The 14,063-nt window shown below is 46.0% G+C and overlaps 1 protein-coding gene across 6 annotated transcripts in view; it reads right to left on the reverse strand.

Annotated features, from left to right (window-relative positions):
* The window catches only part of Azin2 (antizyme inhibitor 2), a 51,840-nt gene that overhangs the window by 20,153 nt on the left and 17,624 nt on the right, over positions 1–14,063 (reverse strand).

The raw sequence follows: 14,063 nt of genomic DNA on the forward strand, positions 1-14,063 counted from the left end.
ACTTGCTGTGCACAAGCAGAAGGGCCTGAGTTCAGATCCCCAGAACCCATGTGAAAATGCAGAATGTGGAGGTGCACATCTGTGATCCCAGTGCTGGGGAGGCAAGACCCCCTGGGGTTTACCGACTAGCTAGTATAGCTGAGTTGGTAAGCTCTGGGTTCCGTGAAAGACCCTGCCTCAAAGAAAATAAGGTAGAGAGCAACTGAAGAAGATGGCCAATGCCAACCACTGATCGCCACATGCACGTGGGCATACACACACCACACACGTATGGATATGCATGTAAAGCACATACATGTACACATGCCGTGGTGGTTAAGTTCTGTTGTCACTTGATCTGATTAGGAATTCACAGACATTCCTCTTGACTGGCTCTCCCTGGTTGCTTCCAGGAAGGACTGACTGAAGGAGGAAGTCCTTTCCCCAGAGTGAGCCCTTCCCCCCCCCTGCAGTGGGCAGGCCTCCAGGAGGGGGCTTTATGTCAGGAAGCTGGGAGAGAGAGGCGTCCCTTCCTCCTGCCCCGCTGCTCTGCTTGTACTGCATGCTGGTGAATGCCTTCACTAGCACTGCCCTGCATCTATCCTTTATGGGCATTGGAACCAAGCTTCCTCAGCCTTTCAACATGGGCTGAGACCAGCAGCTCTCCAGGAAGCCTCCAGGTCTTCAGCACTGGGTTGGAATTGCTGAGGCCTCCAGCCCCATGGACTGAGCTGCTTGACTCTCAGGACTGCAGACTGCTATTGTTGGACTGGTGAGCTAATCCAATCAATTCCCCCTTTAATACAATTCATTCTATCAGTTCTGGTCCTCTAGAGAACCCTGACTAATATACATGCAAAACCAGCAGATACACAACAATCAGGACTTTATGCTGACTCATCAGTCTCTGATGGCACCCAAATCCTGGGGGTGGGGGGCCTTATTCGCATCAAAGGATAAATTTGCACATTTAAAGTAACTTCCTGGCAGTAAAGCATCTCATCCTAACAAAATCAATATATTTATTCTAACAATTACGTGTCATTAGGAAAGGGTACATTTTCCAAGACACTACAGAGTCATGGTAGCACTGACAACAGGCTTCTGACACATTTTTCTGGCAGACTTGAATGTTCAAAGAATATTTCTTAGAAAAATATGGGAGTGGGGAGAGGGGACATAAAAGTAAAGACATAGCCGGGCGTGGTGGTGCACGCCTTAAATCCCAGCACTCAGGAGGCAGAGGTGGGAGGATCGCGTGAGTTCGAGGCCACCCTGAGACTCCATAGTGAATCCCAGGTCAGTCTGGGCTAGAGTGAGACCCTACCTTGAGAAAACAACAACAACAACAACAAAAAGTAAAGACATGATGGCAATATGACCAATTTTCAATGTGTTTATATATTAAACTTCTCAATAAAAAATAAAAACAGAAGCCAGGAGCTGGAGTGATGGCTTAGAGGTTAAGGCACTTGCCTGTGAAGCCTAAGGACCCATGTTCAATTCTCCAGGTCCCCCATAAGCCAAACACACAAGGTCACACAAGCACACAAGGTCACACATGCACACAAGATGACACACACATCTGGAGCTCAATGGCAATGGATGGAGGCCCAGACCCACCAATTCTCTCACATAAAAAAGCTGGGCATGGTGGCACACACCTTTAATCCCAGCACTCTGGAGGCAGAGGTAGGAGGATTACTGTGAGTTAGAGGCCACCCTGAGACTACATAGTGAATTCCAGGTCAGCCTGGGCCAGTGTAAGACCCTACCTCAAAAAACAAAAAAACACCATTTAGTAGGCAGAGGTGGGAGGATTGCCATGAGTTTGAGGCTACCCTGAGACTACATGGTGAATTCCAGGTAGGTCTGGGCTAGAGCAAAACCATACCTCAAAAAAAAAAAAAAATAAATAAATAAAATAAACAGAAGCCAGGTATGGTGGCATATACCTGTAATCCTAGCACTTGGGAGATGGAGACAGAAAGATCTTGAATTCAAAAACAGTGTTGACTACCTAGTGAATTTAAAGCCTGCCTGGGCTACATGAGATGTTGTTTAGTTAAAAAAATAATAATAATTAACAGAACTAATGTGATCCAGGAATCACTAGGTAGATATCCAAAGGAATTACAATGTGTATGTCAAAGTGGTAGCCACACTCCCACGCTCATTGCAGCATTATTCACAATAGCGACAGCATGAAATCAACCTTTTTGTTGATGGATAAAGAAACACAGTACTATACATAATGTAATACTGCTTAACCTTTAAAAAGAAGGAAATCTTGTCATTTGTGACACAGAAGTCAGAGGAAATTATGTTAAGTGAAATAAATCAAGCATGGGGAGAAAAACAGTCCAGGAACTCCTAGGTGGAGTCTACAAGTCAAACTCAAAAGAAGTAGAGAGTAAACTGGGAGCTGCCAGAGACTGAGGAGGAAGGGAGCTCCGGAGTGATGTGGTCAAAGGAGTCACAGTCCCACTTAGGAGGAAGTTCAAGAGATCTTCATGCCTGATACTGAAAACCTATGACAGGGAAGTCATGAGCCCTAGGGATGTAATACCTGCTGGTGTCTGGCTAAATGCATATGTTATGCTCACCAAACTGCCCAGTAAGCACTTCTCTTAATGTTCAGACCCATTTATTATGCTACTCTCACTTTTGGTTAGAGAAGCTTCTTTTTTCAGTTGGCGGTGACCTCTAAGATGACCCAAAAGGCGCCCTGGTGCTGAGAAGAAGTGATGGAAGAGTGTTCACACTAAAATATCTCTATCACACCTTCCAAGGCTCAGGGTCCATTGCGGAAGAGGTGGCAGAAAGAATAAGAGCCAAAGGATGGGTAGGGCGCCTTATAATACACTCCTCCAGACAAAATGGCTTGGCTATCCATGACCTTGCAGTGTCTCGCACGATCTACACAAGACCATTATAATAGGAGGAAAAGATGATGACATCAAAATAAAAGAGAGACTGGAGTTGGAGAGCTGGCTTAGTGGTTAAGGTGTTTGCCTGCAAAGCCTAAGGACCCAGGTTCAATTCTCCAGGTCCCACGTGAGCCAGACGCACAAGGTGGCACATGCATCTGAGTTCATTTTCAGTGGCTAGAGGCTCTGGTGCACCCATTCTCTCTCTTTTTTCTCTCTCTCCCTCTCTCTCTGTGTCTCAAATAAAAAATTTAAAAATAAAATATTTTTTTAAAGAGAGAGACTGATTGAGTGGGGGAGGGGCTATGATGGATAGTGGAGTTGTGAAGGGGAAAGTGAGGGGGAAGGGAATTATCATGGTTTATTGTCTATAATTATTGAAGTTGTCAATAATTAAAATAAAATAAAATATTTTTTTGTGTTTGTTTTCAAGGTAGGGTCTCACTCTAGCTCAGGCTGACCTGGAATTCACTATGTAGTCTCAGGGTGGCCTCAAAGTCACGGCGATCCTCCTACCTCTGCCTCCCAAGTGTTGGGATTAAAGGCATGTGCCACCATGCCCAGCTTTAAAATAATAATTTTTAAAACAGAGATATATTGGGCATCAAGGTGACCATGGTGAATATCCATGTACTGGACGCTTTGAAATTACTAAGAGACAAGATTATAGGTGTTCTTACCACAGAAAAAAAGAAAGAGAGAGACTGGGGAGATGGTTAAGCAGTTAAAGTCACTTTCTTACAAAGCCTGTCAGCCTGGCTTAACCCCCAGCCACCCACGTAAAACAGGATGGGCATTTGTTTGCAGTGACAAGAGACCTTGGTGGGTCTATGTGTGCACATTCCAGGGCTGCTATCCAGTGCAAACGAACTCCAGACACAGGTGCCACTTTGTGCATCTAGCTTTATGTGGGTACAGGGGACTGGACACCAATCACCCAGGCCAAAGGTTTGTGCTGTGCAGTGCACTGTGCCGGGAAAGTCCACTCAGCCTTTCCTCGAGGCCACCTTTACCTCACCTCCTTGTTATTTGGTTTTGATTACTGGTTTGGATTTTTGCAGCACTGAGGATGGAAGCCAGGACCTTGTACCTGCTAAGCACGTGCTCTACCCACACCCAGCTCTTCTCAGCTTTGCTGAACATGGCTTCTGTGATTGCTGCAGTCATGACACGGCTGGTCACGATGGCGTGAGGTGGCGAGAGCAGCCGTGTTCACTGAGCACTTGACAAATTCAAGGCCTAAATGAGATGTTTTCTATCAAATGCCAGGCAAAAGTTTGTTGTTGCTTTTGTTTCTTAAGGTAGGGTCTCACTCGAGACCTGGAATTCACTAGGTAGTCTCAGGCTGGCCTCAAACTCCTCATACCTCTGCCTCCCAAGTGATGGGATTAAAGGCATGTGCCACCACACTGGGTGTTTGGCAACATTTTTTATAAAAGTCCTAAATCACTCTTTTAGGTTTTGTAAGCCATTCGGTCTTTGTCACAACTACCCAACTGTTACTGTGGCAACAAACAGCCACAGAGGATGCATAAATGAACATGGCTGTGAGCTGATAAAGTTTTATGAAATCAGGGGGAGTGGGCTGGATTAACCACTGCTGACCCTGTCTTAGAGTCACTGTGTCATTCAGTACTTACAGGAGTCCATTCAGGTCTATTCTACAAAAAATATTTTAACATGTCCTAGACAAAACACACACACACACAAAAGCCTGATTCAATAGGCTTGCTGCTTCTCAAAAGCAAGCTCCCAGGAGGCCAAGGAAGGCTCAACCCTAGCAGCAGTGATTTTCTGGTCTCAGCCAGTGTCCTTCTGGCCCAGTGAGAACTCCTGAAGGGCCCTTCAGGATGTGGCTTGCAGGACATAACACTGAACACTGGTGTATGCTCTAGCACCTAGTGTCCAATGACAAGACTATGTATGTTGAATTCACCTCACATGAGGCACCCACTGGGGGTCCTCTTTGAGTGGGAGATGTCAGAAAGCCATGATCTAAGACAGCAGTTATCACTCAGTGTATTATGAGACAAGGATCAGAGGAAAATCTTCCTCAGCATGTTTAGGTCACCTCATGATTCTTGGAAGGACTCTACCAATCCTCTTTGGGCAGCTTCCTCTCACCAGGGGAACAGTCCCACGGGAGCCACAGGTGAGACAAACGTAGGCTTACTCTACTGTAAAGCTACAAGGCCCTCTCCAAGGAGTGCCTAGCCCCAAGGCTGACAAGGTCAAGAGCAATATAGGGTGCTTGGCATAAGCCAGACTTTGCAAGCCAGGCCCCATGTGCCCAGGCCCCTGAGTAGGCAGGAACCCAGGTGAGAAATGAGGATTGCTCTGGGGAGCTTTGCCTGGACAGATAGCCTGAGTCTGGGCGGAGAGGGAGGAGAACAGATTCTGAGGTCCAAGGGCCAACATCCCCCACAAGAGAACAACGGATAAACTCAAGCTCTAGGCCATGCTCCTCCAGGCAGAGCTCAAGGAGGCCAGTGGGTAGGGTAGTGATTAGAAATATTTAAATAGGGCTGGAGAGATGGCTTAGCAGTTAAGCACTTGCCTGTGAAGCCTAAGGACCCTGGTTCGAGGCTTGATTCCCCAGGACCCACATTAGCCAGATGCACAAGAGGGTACACACGTCTGGAGTTCGTTTGCAGAGGCTGGATGCCCTGGCACGCTCATTCTCTCTCTCTAACTGCCTTTTTCTCTCTCTGTCTGTCACTCTCAAATAAATAAATACAAATAAACATAAAAATTTTTGAAAAAAAAATGAGAAATACTTAAATAGGGGCTGGAGAGAGGGTTTAGCAGTTAAGGCACTTGCCTGCAAAGCCTAAGGACCAATATTCAACTCTCCAGATCCCACATTAGCTAGATGCACAACGTTGAGGCAAGGGCTGGAGAAGATGGCTTAGCAGTTAAGGTGTTTGCCTGCAAGGTCAAAGGACCCCGGTTCAATTCCCCAGAACCCACGTAAGCCAGATGCACAAGGTGGCACATGTGTCTGGAGTGCATTTGCAGTGGCTGGAGGCCTTGGCATGCCCATTCTCTCTCTACGTCTTTTTCTCTCTCAAATAAATAAATAAATTAAATACATATTTTTTGAAAAGGTGAAGCAAGTACAAGGTTTCACATGCATGCCCACTAGGTGGCACAAGTATCTAGAGTTCAGTTACAGTGGCTGAGGTCCCAGCATGTCAATTCTCTCTCTATGTGTCTCTCTAAAATTAAATTAAGTTAAATTTTAGAAAAATATTTAAATAGGGCTGAGAAATGGCTTGGTGGTTAAGGCACTTGCCTACAAACCCAAAGGACCCAGGTTAGACTCCCCAGGATCCATGTAATCTGATATACAAGGTGGCACATGCATCTGGAGTTTTTTTGCAGCAGCTGGAGGCCCTGGTGTGCCCATTTTCTATTTGCCTTTCTCTCTCTCTCTCTCTCTCAAATAAACAAACAAATAAAAATGGCTGGGTGTGATAGCACACGCCTTTAATCCCAGCATTTGGGAGGCAGAAGTAGGAGGATCACCATGAGTTTGAGGCCACCCTGAGACTACATAGTTAATTCCAGGTCAGCCTGAGCTCAAGTGAGACCTTACCTCAAAAAACCAAAAATAAATAAATAAATAAATAAAAATATTTTAAAATAAATAAATAAATAGCTAGGTGTGGTGGTATGTGCCTTTAATCCCATTACTTGGGAGGCAGAGGCAGGAGGCTCTCCATGAGTCCGAGGCCACCCTGAGACTACAGAGTGAATTCCAGGTCAGTCTGAATTAGAGTGAGATCCTATCTCAGAAAACCAAAAATAAATAAATAAATAAATAAGTCAAAATAAATATGAAAAAAAAATTTAAATAATAAATGTTATCACTCTGGGATAGGTCAGCCATTATATTAGTTTTATATGCAGTCTCATTTAATTTTCATAACAGTCTTATAGGGAGGGAAATAGAGGCTCAGAGAGGTTATATGACTAATTCAAAGTCATACAGCTTAAAATGAAACAGTGAGGCCTTAGCTGCCAGCCTTCGGCCTGCACTGACAGGTACCTCCTGACCATCTGCTGAGTTGCCAGGCTCTGGGACAGGTGTTGATGAAAATGAGTGGTGAATGAAGCTTTCAGGCTGCTGGGAAGAAAGGCAGTGACCAATGGACACCATAATGGGTGAATGGGCAGTGGTGGAAAGGTGTAATGAAAAAGCACAGCATGCTAGAGAAAGAGAGTGAGGGGCCGGCAGACCTGGGTGTGGACACATACCAGACAGCCTCTTTGAGGGTCAGGGTGTAAGCAGAGCCCTCTGACCTCAGGCAGGCCAAGAGGGAAGATTGTTTCCAGCAGAGGGAATGGCTTGCCAGAAGGTGCTTGGTAGAACCAAGGACGGGGAATGCCAGGGTGACCTGGGCATGGTGAGGGCTTTAAGGAGATGAAGGGAAAGAGAAAGCAGAGGTGCACAGAGCCACCGAGGAACCAAGAGGCTGCATGTGGAATTATACCATTCTCTGCGTATGATAGAAAGAGCTACAGCTGTTTTAAGAGGAGAAATGACAGCCAGGTGTGGGCAATGCACATCTGTAACACCAGCATTATGGAAGCTGAGGCAGAAGGGTTGTCAATTCAAAGCCAACTTAGTGCCGGGTGTGGTGGCACACGTCTTTAATCCCAGCACTTGGGAGACAAAGGTAAGAGAATCATCATGAGTTCGAGGCCACCCTGAGACTATAAAGTGAATTCCAGGTCAGCCTGGGCTAGAGCAAGACCCTACCTCGAAAAAACAAACAAACAAACAGAAAGGCCAGCTTAGGCTATAACATGATCTTGTCTCCAAAATGAAGGCAAGGATGGAGATGGGGAGGGAGGAGAGAAGAGGAGGGAAATAGACAGGTCTGTATTTTTTAAACACTTTTAAAAATATTTTATTTTTATTTATTTGAAAGAGGCAGAGAGAGAGAGAGAGAAAGAATGGGTGCATCAGGGCCCAGCTGCTGGAAATGACCTCCAGACACGTGTATCTGTGTATCTTGTGCATCTGGCTTACATGGGTCCTGGGGAATCGAACCTAGGTCCTTTGGCCTTGCAGGCAATTGCCTTAACCACTAAGTCATCTCTCCAGCCCTTTATTTTTTTAAAACAGTTAAAAATATTTTATTTTGATTTATTTGAAAGAGGCAGGGGGAGGGACAGGTCTGTATTTTAAGTACAAAATCTAAATGTCTATTCTGGCCACTTGCGGAAGGGCCTGAGGGGATTAGGGGAGACTGGGACATGTCTGTCACAAGCACCCTGGGAAGGATGCCAGAGCCACTGGAGAAAGGGGGGAAGATGTGCTCAGGAGGCAGGCTGGCAGATGGGATAATGGATGTGGGGAGGAGGGCCCCAGGCTGAGAGTGAGCGTAAGTCAAGCCAGCTGGCTAAATGTAGATGTGTCTGCATTGGAGACTCAAACATGGGAGGCAATGGTGAATGGACAGAGTTTAAAAAGAGAGGAGGAAATAAAATTCCCTAAGAGAAGAGAGTGCTTAAGGCAGAATACAGAGGATTGCAGGATCGCAGCAGAGGGATGAGGGTAGGGCCATGATCAAGACCTGCCCAGCCACCACGAGTGCCTGGGAGGGTGTGGGTAGGTCTGGAGCAGAGTTCCCTCTCTGTGCTTTGGAAGTCTTTAAAGCTAGGAGTTTATGTTACTGATGAATCATATTTTTTGTGTACATGTGTGTGTATGCAAGTGCACATGTGTAAGGGTACACCTGTCCATGTGCACACACATGTGAAGACCTGAGGTCACTGGGTGTCTCCTCGGTTGTGCTTCACCTTGTTTTTTCAGACTGGGTGGGCTTAGAGCACACTGACTCTACTAAAATAAGGGCCATGAAGCCATTGGGGTTATGCTGTCTCCACCTCCCCAGCACTAGCATTACAGAGACACGCCACCTCCCTGGCTTTCATGTGGATGCTGGGGTTCCAGACTCAGGTCCTCATGCTTGCACAGCAAGCATTTTACCCATTGAGCCACCTCCTCAGCCCACTGTTAAATAACTTTAATTTATATATATATGAGACGGGCTGGAGAGACAGCTTAGCAGTTAAGGCACTTACCTGCAAAGCCAAAGGACCCAGGTTTGACTCCCCAGGACCTATGTAAGCCAGTGCACAAGGTGGTGCATGCATCTAGAGTTCAGCAGCAGCTGCTGGAGACCCTGGAGCACCCATTCTCTCTCTATCTGCCTCTTTCTCACTCAACACTCTCTCTCTCTCTCTCTCTCTCTCTCTCTCTCTCTCTCTCTCTTGCTCAAAAATAAATAAATAAATAAAATGGAGTTGTTGAAAATGTTGAATAGTAAGGAGAGTCAGGTCCAAATGATTCAACAAGGAAAGATTTCCAAAGCCTGTTTAACTTAAAGCTATGAAACAACGTGAGTATCTCTATATTTCATTACAAAGTGACAAGATAATGTGCCGACTGTCTGTGGATCACTTGTGCATTTTCACATGCACTACCCACCAAACCCCTAATGGTGATCAGTAATGCAGACATAAAGCTCACACCCGACTTTCCCTTTGGATGAATGAATCAATATATTACCTGAATATTCACAATTATTGGTTGGGGAAGAGCTTGGGGATTTTGTGTTTTGTTACTGTTTTGAGACAAGGCCTCACTATATAGCCCAGGCTGGCCTTAACTCAAAGCAATCTTCTTGCCTCAGCCTCCTGAGTTCTGAGATTACTAAAATACTATGCCCAGCCTTCACAATTGTTTAAAATAAAATGCTTTGGCTGGAAAGATGGCTTAGCAGTTAAGGCATCTGCCTGCAAAGCTAAAGGACCCAGGTTTGATTCCCCAGGACCCACATTAGCCAGATGCACAAGGGGGAGCACGCATTTGGAGTTTGTTTGAAGTGGCTGGAGGCCCTGGCCTGCCCATTCTCATTCATTCATTCATTCTCTCTCTCTCTTTCTTCCCCCTCCCTCTTTCTCTGTCAAATAAATAAAAAATAAATAAAATATTTTAACATAAAATGCTTGCCAGACATAGTGGTGTACACCTTCAATCTCAGCACTCGGGAGGCAGAGGAAAGAAGATCGCTGTGAGTTCAAGGCTTCCCTGAGACTACATATTGAATTCCAGGTCAGCCTGGGCTAGAGTGAGACCCTACTTCAAAGAAAATTAAAATTAAAAAAATTAAAAATAAAATGCTCATTGGGAGCCAGGGGCATGTAATCCCAGCACTCAAGAGACTGAGGTAAGGGGATTTCTTTAAGTTCCAGGCCAGCCTGGGCTAGAGTAAGACTCTGTCTCAAAAAAAAAAAAAAGTTAAAATTAGGGCTGGAGAGATTGTTCAACAGTTAGGGCACTTGTCTGCAAATGCTAATGACCAGAGTTTGATTCACCAGTACCCACATAAAGCCACATGTACAAGGTGGTACATACATCTGGAGTTCATTTGCAGCAGCTGGAGGCCCTAGTGTGCCCATTTTCTTCCCTCCCCCCTTTCTATCTATCTTTGCTTACAAATAAATAAATAAAAATATTTTAATTAAAATTAAGACAGAGAGGGAAGGGGATATGAAGGAGAATGGAGTTGCAAAGGGAAAGTAGGGGGAGGGAATTATCATGGTTTGTTGTCTAATTACGGAAGCTGTCAATAAAAAATTAAAATTAATAACAAAGTATATACTGGATCTTTGGGATCACTGGATAACTTGGTTCTTGGTTCTTTGGTGTTTTTTTTTTTTTTTAAGTTATTTAACAGTGGGCTGAGGAGGTGGCTCAGTGGGTAAAATGCTTGCTGTGCAAGCATGAGGACCTGAGTCTGGAACCCCAGCATCCACATGAAAGCCAGGGAGGTGGCGTGTCTCTGTAATGCTAGTGCTGGGGAGGTGGAGACAGCATAACCCCAATGGCTTCATGGCCCTTATTTTAGTAGAGTCAGTGTGCTCTAAGTCCACCCAGTCTAAAAAAAATAAGGTGAAGACAGTTCTTTGGGACGGTGAAATTGGAGGCCTGGAAGCAGTAGCCAAGCACAGATGGGCAAAGACAAATAACTCTACTGAGTTCAGCTACGAGGAGGCAGCAAGGGAGTGGGCTGGAGGAGGATGTGTTATCCAGGCAAGGCTTTTAAAGAAAGGAAGATAGCCAGGGAGATGGCTCAGTGGTTATGTGCTTGCCACAAGCGTGAGGGCCTGAGACACCTAAGTTCCACTTCCCAGAACCCACACAAACAGCTAGGCATGCCATCAGATCTGTAACCCCAGTCCTGCAGGGCGCAGAGACCAGAAAACACAGCTCTGTGTTCAGAGAGAGACTGTCTAAGTAAACACGTGGATGAGTGACAGAATAAGGACCCCTGACATCCTCCTCTGGCCTCTGTGTGCCTGAGGGTGCATCTGTACATATACATGCAACACACACATACTTCACATGCAAAAGAATAAAGGAAGGGAAGACAGCCAACCACAAAAGGGCAAGGTATGGAGACAGGAGTAATGATACAAGCTCCTTGGGGAGAGCAGACCAGAGCTGCTGTGTGAGCGAGGACCCATGCCCCTGGCCTAGCAGTCTGTCCAGTGAGTACCTGTACATCCAGCCCGGGCTCATACCAGGTCCTTAGTCAATCCCACTACAGTCACATACACAGCTACCCACTATAACGAACCAGAAGAGTGCAGCCTTGGCCTTAAAAGAAAAAAAAAAAAACTTTCCAGGCGTAGTGGCACACACCTTTAATCCCAGCACTCTGGAGGCAGAGGTAGGAAGATCACCATGAGTTCGAGGCCACCCTAAGACTACATAGTGAATTCCAGGTCAGCCTGGGCTAGAGTGAAACCCTACCTCAAAAAAAAAAAAAAAAAAAGCCCTTGCAAGCCAAGGGACTATTGATATTCCTCAGTGGTAAAGAGCTCTCCCAGCATGCATTTTAAGTCCAGGAGCCATTTCTGTGTGATGCACCAAAGAATCTATGTGATCCCACCAAAACAAGAAGACATTCATCACTGGTCACATGCCAGTCCTGCCAACCCACTCCAAGGACCTTGGGAAAGACACCACCAATAGAGGCTGAGAGTATATTGCTAGGCTTAAACTGTCACTTCCCAGGGCATGACCCCAGGCAAGTCACCCAATCTCTGTGACTCATTTCCTTATATGTCTTCTCAAGGCTGGTGTCAGATCCCGGTAAGTCAATGACCTCACAAGTCTGTTGTGAGAATCGAATGAGATCATGTGCTGAAAATGCCTGGCAAAGAGCCTGGCACAGCAGATATGCTCAGCAAATAGTAGATGCTTCTCACATTCCCATCATCAACGTCTTTCTATGCCTTTGTCCCTCACAGCTCTGTCCTTTGTAGGCTAAAGGGTCAAGCAGCTGACCTCTGGGTTTCCAGAAGCAAAGGATTTGAGTCGGTGGGATTCCAGGGCTGGGGAGATGAGGACTGGCATATGGGTCAGCACGACCCACATAAACGCTGGGTCAGTGTGAGGGCCACTGGGAATCTCAGGTGCTTGGGAGGTGCAGATCCCTGGGACAAGTTGCTGGATTGGCAAAATCTGGGCCCAAGTGAGAGACCCTGTATCAATAAAATACAAAGGAAGACACCCAATGTTAACCTCCAGCCTCCATGAGCACACACGTGTATACGTGTGCTCACACCCATACAAACACACATAGTACACCATGCACACCACACACATGCCAAACAAAGTCAGTGCAGTTTGCTGATTCTCCTCCACTCCAGCCCAGGGAGACCAAAGAACTGTGTCCCTGCTCACCCTCATGGGGAGTCCCACCATGCTACAGGGGGCTCAGGGAAGGCAATATCTTGGATCTGCAGGGTCTCTCCTATGTATCTCACAGGGCTCCATGAAGAAATGCATGAAACAAAGTACACAAAACAAGGCACGAGGAAGAGACGCATCAACCACACAGAACAAAGGAGCTGTGACATTCAGTCCCTGACAAAGGTTAACATGCTCTTCTGACATGCCACCCCTCTTCCCCTGGACTCACTCCAGCCTGGGGGTCCTGCCTAGGCTAGGATTCTCCTCCAAGAATCCTTTTTAGGACTCTCCTGGCAACATGTAGTCACATTGCCAATCAGGGTTGAAAAGGGATTCTCCACAGAACTACCATCACTATCAAAACAGTGATGGCGGGGGCTGGAGGGATGGCTTAACAGTTAAGGTGTTTGCTTGTAAAGCCAAAGGGCCCAGGTTTGATTCCCCAGGACCCACAATATCCAGATGCACAAGGGGGCACATGCATCTGGAGTTTGTTTGCAGTAGCTGGAGGCCCTAGCATGCCCATTATCTCTCCCTCTCTCCCTCTTTCTCTGTCAAATAATAAATAAATAAAATTTTTAAAAAGTGACAGCAGGGCTGGAAAGATGGCTCAGCAGTTAAAGGCATTTTCTTGCAAAGCCTAACATCCCAGGTTCAAAAGCCCAGTACCCACATAAAGCCAGATTCACAAAGTGGTGTATGTGTCTAGAGTTTCATTTGCAGTGGCAAGGGGTCCTAGTGTATCCATTCTGTCTCTCTCTCTTCCTCTGCTTGCAAATAAATAATACAGAATAAAACACACAGCTTTAAAAAAGGATGAGCTGCAACAGTGGACATTGCAAGCCTTATATTTGGCCAGCCAGGCCAAATGAGCCAACGGGTACAACAGTGGCACATCTGTCATGGTGGAAACCATCTGCCCTATAATTGGACTGGAGGCCCGCTCCATGGGAGGGAATACATCCCTGATACTGAAAACCTAAAACAGAGGTAGTCATGAGCCCTAGAGGTATAACATCTGCTGCTGTCTGGCTAAATGTATATACTATGCTCATCAAACTGCCCAGTAAGCACTTCTCTTAATATTCAAACCCATATATTAATGCTACTCTCACTTTTGGTAGAGAGCCTCCTCTTTTCAGATGGCAGTGACCTTGGGATGACTCAGAAGGCATCATGGTGCTGGGAAGAAGTGACAGAGGAGTGCTCAGCACTGCAGTATCTCTATCACACTTTCCAAGGCTCAGGGTCCATTACGGAAGAGGTGGCAGAAAGAATATAAGAGCCAAAGGAAGGGTAGGACTCCTTAAAAGGGGCTCCCCCAGACACAAAATGGCCTGGATATCCATGACCTCACAGTGCCTGACACTACCTAC

Source organism: Jaculus jaculus, chromosome 5, assembly GCF_020740685.1.
Source record: "Jaculus jaculus isolate mJacJac1 chromosome 5, mJacJac1.mat.Y.cur, whole genome shotgun sequence".
In the NCBI taxonomy this organism is placed as follows: domain Eukaryota; kingdom Metazoa; phylum Chordata; class Mammalia; order Rodentia; family Dipodidae; genus Jaculus; species Jaculus jaculus.